The 10000-nt window shown below is 41.1% G+C and overlaps 1 protein-coding gene across 1 annotated transcript in view; it reads left to right on the top strand.

The window, feature by feature from the left end:
* The window catches only part of LOC123504649 (transcription factor EB-like), a 113953-nt gene that overhangs the window by 4238 nt on the left and 99715 nt on the right, over nt 1-10000 (top strand). The window lies entirely within an intron of this gene.

Here is a 10000-nt window from a genome sequence, read left to right as displayed (position 1 = left end):
AATAGAGGAAAGTACATAACCAATCTCTTAAATCATGTCGTTTATTTTATGCTTAAGAGGGGAAATACCTTGAGAGAGAGAGAGAGAGAGAGAGAGAGAGAGAGAGAGAGAGAGAGAGAGAGAATGCCTGTCACAACCGTCAGTCTTCCGAGCATTAGGCCAAAATAGGAGACAGAAAAAAAAAGAAAGTAGACTATTGAGAACTTAATCTACGTCACCATTTCTCTTAACCTACGTCAACATTTTTATCACAACAGTCAGTCTTTTGAGGGTTAGGCCAAAAATAAGAGAGAGAATATAAAAGGACGTAGACTATTGAGAATTTTACCTACGTCACCATTTCTCGTGATTTCCTTCCGTTTATTTTATTTCCAATTGTATTTCCAAAAGTTCAGGGGAGAGAATGTGGCTCCTGGGTGTTTGCAGACCGATCAGCTGGGTTGGAAGATGTGTTTGTGTGTGTGTGTATGGCACGAATGGGCTGCATTTTCCTAGATTTTATAACGTGTGATAGCTGTGAGGAGGTTAGGGTGGAGGGAGAAAAAGGTGTTACTGGTACTTTTAACCCATTGTCTTGATCCTGTGATGGCTGTGGGAATGTGGGGCTAGGTGGGCGGAAGAAGCAGGTGTTTGTGATACTTGTAACCTTTGTGACTTATCTTTTTCATTATATCTGCTATTTGTTATTATTTTTTTTAGTAACCAGATAACATTGCGATTAGAACAAAGTCACAGGTGCTGAAAATACATGAACGACTAGATAAATGCTAAAAGAAATAGTATTGACGCTCCAAGTCTATCAAGAATCAAGGTTACACTCAAGAATTATAGATCTCAGTAATGCAGCTTAAATTAACCTTCCCATATGCAACACCTCACAGTATAAGAAGCAACGAAATCTTGATGTATAAAAAGAATGAAGAAAAAAAAAAAAAAAGAATTGGAGCCATGTATTTAGCTAATGTGAAGCTAAAAAAAAAAATACTGTGAAACAAGGAGAGGTGGAATGGTTAGTATTTATAAAAGGCTATATTAACTTTTTTCTTGGCACACTAATCTACCCTGACCTGCCTTAACCTACCCTAACCTACCTTAACATACCTTAACCTACCTGAACCTGACCTAATTTTACCCAACCCAACCCAACCCAACCCAACCTAACCTAACCTAACCTAACCCAACTCAACTCAACTCAACTCAACTCAACCCAACCCAACCCAACCCAACCCAACCCAACCCAACCTAACTTAACCTAACCCAACCCAACCCAACCCAACCCAACCCAACCTGACCTAACCTAACCCAACCTAACCTAACTTAACCTGAACAAAATACAGACTAGACACAGGTAAGCTCTTTATATTTTTCCTCTTTTCTATTTATTATGTGCATGTAAAAAACCTAATGCAATGCCTACCTCGTGCACTGCATTGGTGGTTGCTGCAAAGGTAGGTTTCAAGACATTTATCCCAGTCTTTTGTCTATCTTGATCTTATTCGGGGGGACTAGCATCTTGGTGATCTTTTTTTGTTTAATCGTCTTTGTTGCTCATGGCCAGCCAACTTTCCCTGCTTACATAAGGAACAAACAAAAAATAAGAACAGCAGGAAATATAGCCTTGATTATGAAGGCCTCCATTTTGGTTCTTGGCGACGGTGGTGGCGGGGAAAGTGGTAGTTTGGGGGAGCAGGCTGTCATATCAGTTACACTTTGCATTCAGGTTAATAGGTACGGAAGCAGAGAGAGAGAGAGAGAGAGAGAGAGAGAGAGAGAGAGAGAGAGAGAGAGAGAGAGAGAGAGAGAGAGAGAGATCTTTGTCATTAACCTCTTTAATGCCATGACGCGTTTCCATATTCATTCTGTTCACTATTTGGCGATTTTATACAGCTTCAGAAATTTATGTGGGGGAGTAAAGTAGTGAAGATTCTGGCTATTAATCTTCTGACCTCCATAGACCCTTCCTAATGTCAATAAAATGGTTTAATCACACCAAAACTCATGGTAAAAATGCGTCCCTGTACTGAAGGGTTAAGAGATACGGAAGCGCACACACACACACACACACACACACACACACACACACACACACACACACACACACACACACACACACACACACACACACACACACACAGAGAGAGAGAGAGAGAGAGAGAGAGAGAGAGAGAGAGAGAGAGAGAGAGAGAGAGAGAGAGACAAATCTTTACTTCACACAAATCTCACGCACTCTGTCATGTACTTTCCGCGCACACACAGCCCTGAGCGACGCGTAGGTGTCAGACTGTCAGCTTGGCGGGGTAAGAAATGAGGCGTGAAGGTGGACTACAGTGCCTGGGTGTACCGATGGCCGGGCGAGCATTGCCCCCGAACAGGCTATCTCTAGTGTCACATTCTCGCTGCTCGTGTATTTTTTTGGTAAGGAACGCCAGGAAAAGAAAGAACGACGCTGGTTATTAAATGAAGGCTTAAGAAATGCACGTTTATTTATATTTTTTCAGTTTTTATTTATTTATTTATTTTTTTTCTTTTGCTGTGTCACTTATGTAGAAGGTTCTTTTCTTTTTTTCTTTCTTTTTCTTTCCACCACCATTTTAGTACTGTTGTGTTTCTCTCTCTCTCTCTCTCTCTCTCTCTCTCTCTCTCTCTCTCTCTCTCTCTCTCTCTCTCTCTCTCTCTCTCTCTGGGCCATTAATGACCTTCATAGACGCTTCCAAATGTCAGTAAAATCGTCTAATCGTACCCAAAACTTAAGGTAAAAAATGTGTCTCAGTACTGAAGGAGTTAAGAACGGGCTGCTGCCTCTGTGACTCTGCCTGACTATGTGTTCGCATTTTTACCATGATTTTTAGGTATGATTAGACGATTTTATTTGCAATAGAAAGGGTTTGTGGAGGTCAAGGGATTAATGGTCAGAGTCTTCACTATTTTAATCCCCACATAAGTTTCTGAAGCTGTATAAAATCGGCAAGTAGTAACCGGAATGAATATGAAAACGCGGCATTGTACTGAAGGGTTTAAGACTTATTAGAACCGCTTTACTCTCACCACGACTATTTTCTAAGGCGACAGATATGGCTAGATGGGTTCTCATGAGTGTTTTTCGTATTGATTATGTAGAAATCTTGTTAATCTGTCGCTAGAACCATAAAAAAAAAAAACACGCCTAGAAAATCCCATACAACTTCCAGTAGATTTTATCTCTTTGCATGTTCATCTTTTTAAATTTTTTTTTTTTATTTATACCATGTGGGGTTTTCACGGTAATTTATGGGCTAAAGGGGATACTTTTTCGGGTATCTCCTATCTCAAAGCCCACCCGCTAGGAAACCGTTGCCCCGAGTGAGGAAGCCCAACCTACACTCGGACCTTGGACAGGATTCGAACCCGTGCGCTTGGAGACACTTCGGGCCCCAAAGCACGCATAGTTCCATTGTACCACGGCGTCTGTCCACTCTAAAGTGGCTTCTTGGTCTGAGTTTGAATGGTGTTCCAGAGAATGAAATGCGCGATTGTCAGATCTTGAGGAAAACCTTGAGCTATCGTAGAAATAAGTGCGTTGATGAACAGAAAACAAGTGTTATTCACATCAAATAAATTACATTATCAATAAGCTACAATATGTTTGAAATCCAGAAGCCATTTTTAAAGTAGACAGACTGTAGAGCCTTTTGAGTAGCGGAGGTGTGTCAAGGAATGTCTCAGAGCGTGGTTATATGTCTTTCACGGAGCCAAACATTGTAATAGAGGGAAGTTAGGTATTGCCTCCGCTGCCCACGTAGTATTGCTGCCTTTACCTGCCATGTATTATAAAGTAAACCGTCTGTCATGTTTGTTTTCCTTCACGAATGAGATTTTATTGCAGTTTTGTAGCTTTATATTTATTCATCACCTGAATTTTGGAGAGTCAAAATCTAGTACGTTTCATATGCTCATATTTTTCAATTGTTTTTTCCATATACAGATTTGGTTTGGCTTTGCTAGTTTAGGTTAGGTAAAGTTTGGTTAGGTTAAGTGAGGTTAGGTGAGATTAGATGAAAAAAGTTAGGCTTAGGTTAGGTTATGTTAGGTTAAAGTTGGGTAAGGGTTAGGTTAAGTTAGATTATATTTTTTTTTTGGGGGGGGGTTGAGTTAGGTTAGGTTAAGTGGGTTTTTTGAGTGGGGGGAATGTTAGGTTAGATTAAGTTCAGTTCAGTTCAGTTATCTTTTCAATGTATATCACCTGATGGACCACAGAGAACATTAGACCATTTCAAGGCATTCCAATCCAGGTGCATACGTATAAGAAGTGAATTTAAGACAGCCACACCGCGATACCAATGGGTGACTTGACCGCGTTGTGGCACTGCGCGTGTTCCAGCCAGCACTGCCACATTACAAGGAAATTAAGCCCCTCTCAGAGACCCACGTGTGTTTCGTCTGCTTACCCAGGATGGCGCAAGGTTGTTTTTTTCATCGTGGTTGGCAGTTGTGACTTTAACTACAGGTGGTTGTGTGTGTTCAAGAGAGAGAGAGAGAGAGAGAGAGAGAGAGAGAGAGAGAGAGAGAGAGAGTTTATACATGGTGATTTACACATGTAAGTACCCATCACATGTAGCGCCCCAAAGGCAAAAGAATTACTTACATACTCGTACACACTTACTTACGTGTAGAAGGCTACGACAGCCTTCTGAAGATTAATCCAAAATAGAATAGAATTAGCAAATTATCGTTGTGATTTCACCTAAGAACACAACTTTCCGTGACCTGTAGTTTACTGGTAAGGAAGGGAATGCCAAGAAAAAAAAACCTAAAAAATAAAAAAATAAATAAACCACCCATTTGTCCAGAATCCCCCACTCAAAAAAAAAAAAAAAAAAAAAAACGTAACAGCCATTTGTCCTTAGATGGTTAAGTCAAAATAGAAGAAAGAATTGTGAGGATTCTGCTTCACATTACTGCACTTCACTTGTCTTTCGTAGCGTGTTTTCCACATAAGGGAAGCACTGAGAAGGAGAGGCAGTTCACAACCACCAGTCTCTGTTGAATCGAGCTGAGAATAGAGGAAAGTACATAACCAATCTCTTAAATCATGTCGTTTATTTTATGCTTAAGAGGGGAAATACCTTGAGAGAGAGAGAGAGAGAGAGAGAGAGAGAGAGAGAGAGAGAGAGAAGAAATGCCTGTCACAACCGTCAGTCTTCCGAGCATTAGGCCAAAAATAGGAGACAGAAAAAAAAAGAAAGTAGACTATTGAGAACTTAATCTACGTCACCATTTCTCTTAACCTACGTCAACATTTTTATCACAACAGTCAGTCTTTTGAGGGTTAGGCCAAAAATAAGAGAGAGAGAATATAAAAAGGACGTAGACTATTGAGAATTTTACCTACTTCACCATTTCTCTTGATTTCCTTCCGTTTATTTTATTTCCAATTGTATTTCCAAATGTTCAGGGGAGAGAATGTGGCTCCTGGGTGTTTGCAGACCGATCAGCTGGGTTGGAAGATGTGTTTGTGTGTGTATGTATGGCACGAATGGGCTGCATTTTCCTAGATTTTATAACGTGATAGCTGTGAGGAGGCTAGGGTGGAGGGAGAGAAAGGTGTTACTGGTACTTTTAACCCATTGTCTTGATCCTGTGATGGCTGTGGGAATGTGGGGCTAGGTGGGCGGAAGAAGCAGGTGTTTGTGATACTTGTAACCTTTGTGACTTATCTTTTCATTATATCTGCTATTTGTTATTATTTTTTTTAGTAACCAGATAACATTGCGATTAGAACAAAGTCACAGGTGCTGAAAATACATGAACGACTAGATAAATGCTAAAAGAAATAGTATTGACGCTCCAAGTCTATCAAGAATCAAGGTTACACTCAAGAATTATAGATCTCAGTAATGCAGCTTAAATTAACCTTCCCATATGCAACACCTCACAGTATAAGAAGCAACGAAATCTTGATGTATAAAAGAATGAAGAAAAAAAAAAAAAGAATTGGAGCCATGTATTTAGCTAATGTGAAGCTAAAAAAAAAAATACTGTGAAACAAGGAGAGGTGGAATGGTTAGTATTTATAAAAGGCTATATTAACTTTTTTCTTGGCACACTAATCTACCCTGACCTGCCTTAACCTACCCTAACCTACCTTAACATACCTTAACCTACCTGAACCTGACCTAATTTTACCCAACCCAACCCAACCCAACCTAACCTAACCTAACCTAACCTAACCTAACCCAACTCAACTCAACCCAACCCAACCCAACCCAACCCAACCTAACTTAACCTAACCCAACCCAACCTGACCTAACCTAACCTAACCCAACCCAACCTAACCTAACCCAACCTAACCTGACCTAACCTAACCCAACCTAACCTAACTTAACCTGAACAAAATACAGACTAGACACAGGTAAGCTCTTTATATTTTTCCTCTTTTCTATTTATTACGTGCATGTAAAAAACCTAATGCAATGCCTACCTCGTGCACTGCATTGGTGGTTGCTGCAAAGGTAGGTTTCAAGACATTTATCCCAGTCTTTTGTCTATCTTGATCTTATTCGGGGGGACTAGCATCTTGGTGATCTTTTTTTGTTTAATCGTCTTTGTTGCTCATGGCCGGCCAACTTTCCCGGCTTACATAAGGAACAAACAAAAAATAAGAACAGCAGGAAATATAGCCTTGATTATGAAGGCCTCCATTTTGGTTCTTGGCGACGGTGGTGGCGGGGAAAGTGGTAGTTTGGGGGAGCAGGCTGTCATATCAGTTACACTTTGCATTCAGGTTAATAGGTACGGAAGCAGAGAGAGAGAGAGAGAGAGAGAGAGAGAGAGAGAGAGAGAGAGAGAGAGAGAGAGATCTTTGTCATTAACCTCTTTAATGCCATGACGCGTTTCCATATTCATTCTGTTCACTATTTGGCGATTTTATACAGCTTCAGAAATTTATGTGGGGGAGTAAAATAGTGAAGATTCTGGCTATTAATCTTCTGACCTCCATAGACCCTTCCTAATGTCAATAAAATGGTTTAATCACACCAAAACTCATGGTAAAAATGCGTCCCTGTACTGAAGGGGTTAAGAGATACGGAAGCGCACACACACACACACACACACACACACACACACACACACACACACACACACACACACACACACACACACACACACACACACAGAGAGAGAGAGAGAGAGAGAGAGAGAGAGAGAGAGAGAGAGAGAGAGAGAGAGAGGACAAATCTTTACTTCACACAAATCTCACGCACTCTGTCATGTACTTTCCGCGCACACACAGCCCTGAGCGACGCGTAGGTGTCAGACTGTCAGCTTGGCGGGGTAAGAAATGAGGCGTGAAGGTGGACTACAGTGCCTGGGTGTACCGATGGCCGGGCGAGCGTTGCCCCCGAACAGGCTATCTCTAGTGTCACATTCTCGTTGCTCGTGTATTTTTTTGGTAAGGAACGCCAGGAAAAGAAAGAACGACGCTGGTTATTAAATGAAGGCTTAAGAAATGCACGTTTATTTATATTTTTTCAGTTTATTTATTTATTTATTTTTTTCTTTTGCTGTGTCACTTATGTAGAAGGTTCTTTTCTTTTTTTCTTTCTTTTTCTTTCCACCACCATTTTAGTACTGTTGTGTTTCTCTCTCTCTCTCTCTCTCTCTCTCTCTCTCTCTCTCTCTCTCTCTCTCTCTCTCTCTCTCTCTCTCTCTGGGCCATTAATGACCTTCATAGACCCTTCCAAATGTCAGTAAAATCGTCTAATCGTACCCAAAACTTAAGGTAAAAAATGTGTCTCAGTACTGAAGGAGTTAAGAACGGGCTGCTGCCTCTGTGACTCTGCCTGACTATGTGTTCGCATTTTTACCATGATTTTTAGGTATGATTAGACGATTTTATTTGCAATAGAAAGGGTTTGTGGAGGTCAAGAGATTAATGGTCAGAGTCTTCACTATTTTAATCCCCACATAAGTTTCTGAAGCTGTATAAAATCGGCAAGTAGTAACCGGAATGAATATGAAAACGCGGCATTGTACTGAAGGGTTTAAGACTTATTAGAACCGCTTTACTCTCACCACGACTATTTTCTAAGGCGACAGATATGGCTAGATGGGTTCTCATGAGTGTTTTTCGTATTGATTATGTAGAAATCTTGTTAATCTGTCGCTAGAACCATAAAAAAAAAACACGCCTAGAAAATCCCATACAACTTCCAGTAGATTTTATCTCTTTGCATGTTCATCTTTTTAAATTTTTTTTTTTATATAAACATTGTGGGGTTTTCACGGGAATTTATGGGCTAAAGGGGATACTTTTTCGGGTATCTCCTATCTCAAAGCCCATCCGCTAGGAAACCGTTGCCCCGAGTGAGGAAGCCCAACTTACACTCGGACCTTGGACAGGATTCGAACCCGTGCGCTTGGAGACACTTCGGGCCCCAAAGCACGCATAGTTCCATTGTACCACGGCGTCTGTCCACTCTAAAGTGGCTTCTTGGTCTGAGTTTGAATGGTGTTCCAGAGAATGAAATGCGCGATTGTCAGATCTTGAGGAAAACCTTGAGCTATCGTAGAAATAAGTGCGTTGATGAACAGAAAACAAGTGTTATTCACATCAAATAAATTACATTATCAATAAGCTACAATATGTTTGAAATCCAGAAGCCATTTTTAAAGTAGACAGACTGTAGAGCCTTTTGAGTAGCGGAGGTGTGTCAAGGAATGTCTCAGAGCGTGGTTATATGTCTTTCACGGAGCCAAACATTGTAATAGAGGGAAGTTAGGTATTGCCTCCGCTGCCCACGTAGTATTGCTGCCTTTACCTGCTATGTATTATAAAGTAAACCGTCTGTCATGTTTGTTTTCCTTCACGAATGAGATTTTATTGCAGTTTTGTAGCTTTATATTTATTCATCACCTGAATTTTGGAGAGTCAAAATATAGTACGTTTCATATGCTCATATTTTTCAATTGTTTTTTCCATATACAGATTTGGTTTGGCTTTGCTGGTTTAGGTTAGGTAAAGTTTGGTTAGGATAAGTGATGTTAGGTGAGATTAGATGAAAAAAGTTAGGCTTAGGTTAGGTTATGTTAGGTTAAAGTTGGGTAAGGGTTAGGTTAAGTTAGATTATATTTTTTTTTTGGGGGTTGAGTTAGGTTAGGTTAAGTGGGTTTTTTTAGTGGGGGGAATGTTAGGTTAGATTAAGTTCAGTTCAGTTCAGTTATCTTTTCAATGTATATCACCTGATGGACCACAGAGAACATTAGACCATTTCAAGGCATTCCAATCCAGGTGCATACGTATAAGAAGTGAATTTAAGGCAGCCACACCGCGATACCAATGGGTGACTTGACCGCGTTGTGGCTCTGCGCGTGTTCCAGCCAGCACTGCCACATTACAAGGAAATTAAGCCCCTCTCAGAGACCCACGTGTGTTTCGTCTGCTTACCCAGGATGGCGCAAGGTTGTTTTTTTCATCGTGGTTGGCAGTTGTGACTTTAACTACAGGTGGTTGTGTGTGTTTAAGAGAGAGAGAGAGAGAGAGAGAGAGAGAGAGAGAGAGAGAGAGAGAGAGAGTTTATACATGGTGATTTACACATGTAAGTACCCATCACATGTAGCGCCCCAAAGGCAAAAGAATTACTTACATACACACTTACTTACGTGTAGCCACTGCCTCTCTCTCTCTCTCTCTCTCTCTCTCTCTCTCTCTCTCTCTCTCTCTCTCCCCCCAAGCACTTCAAATACCAGATATTCTTGAGGCCGTAACTCTCTGCTAGTTGGTGATCGCGTATATTTGGCCACGCGGCACCCACCCACATTCCCCTTCTCCCCCATCCCCGCCCCGCCTCATCCCCGTCCACGCCTCTCGCCTCCTTGAATGTCGTGCGTGCGGTAGGGCGGAGAGTGTCAGGGCGTGAGGGAAGAATAGGGAAGAGAGGTGTGGGTGCAGGAAGAGAAAAGTATAAAATGATTATAATAGAAAGACAGATAGGACAGATAGAGGTGAGGAGGAAAGCAGCGG

This window comes from Portunus trituberculatus, chromosome 16, assembly GCF_017591435.1.
Source record: "Portunus trituberculatus isolate SZX2019 chromosome 16, ASM1759143v1, whole genome shotgun sequence".
NCBI lineage: Eukaryota > Metazoa > Arthropoda > Malacostraca > Decapoda > Portunidae > Portunus > Portunus trituberculatus.
This window is presented reverse-complemented; position numbering and strand designations above follow the sequence as displayed.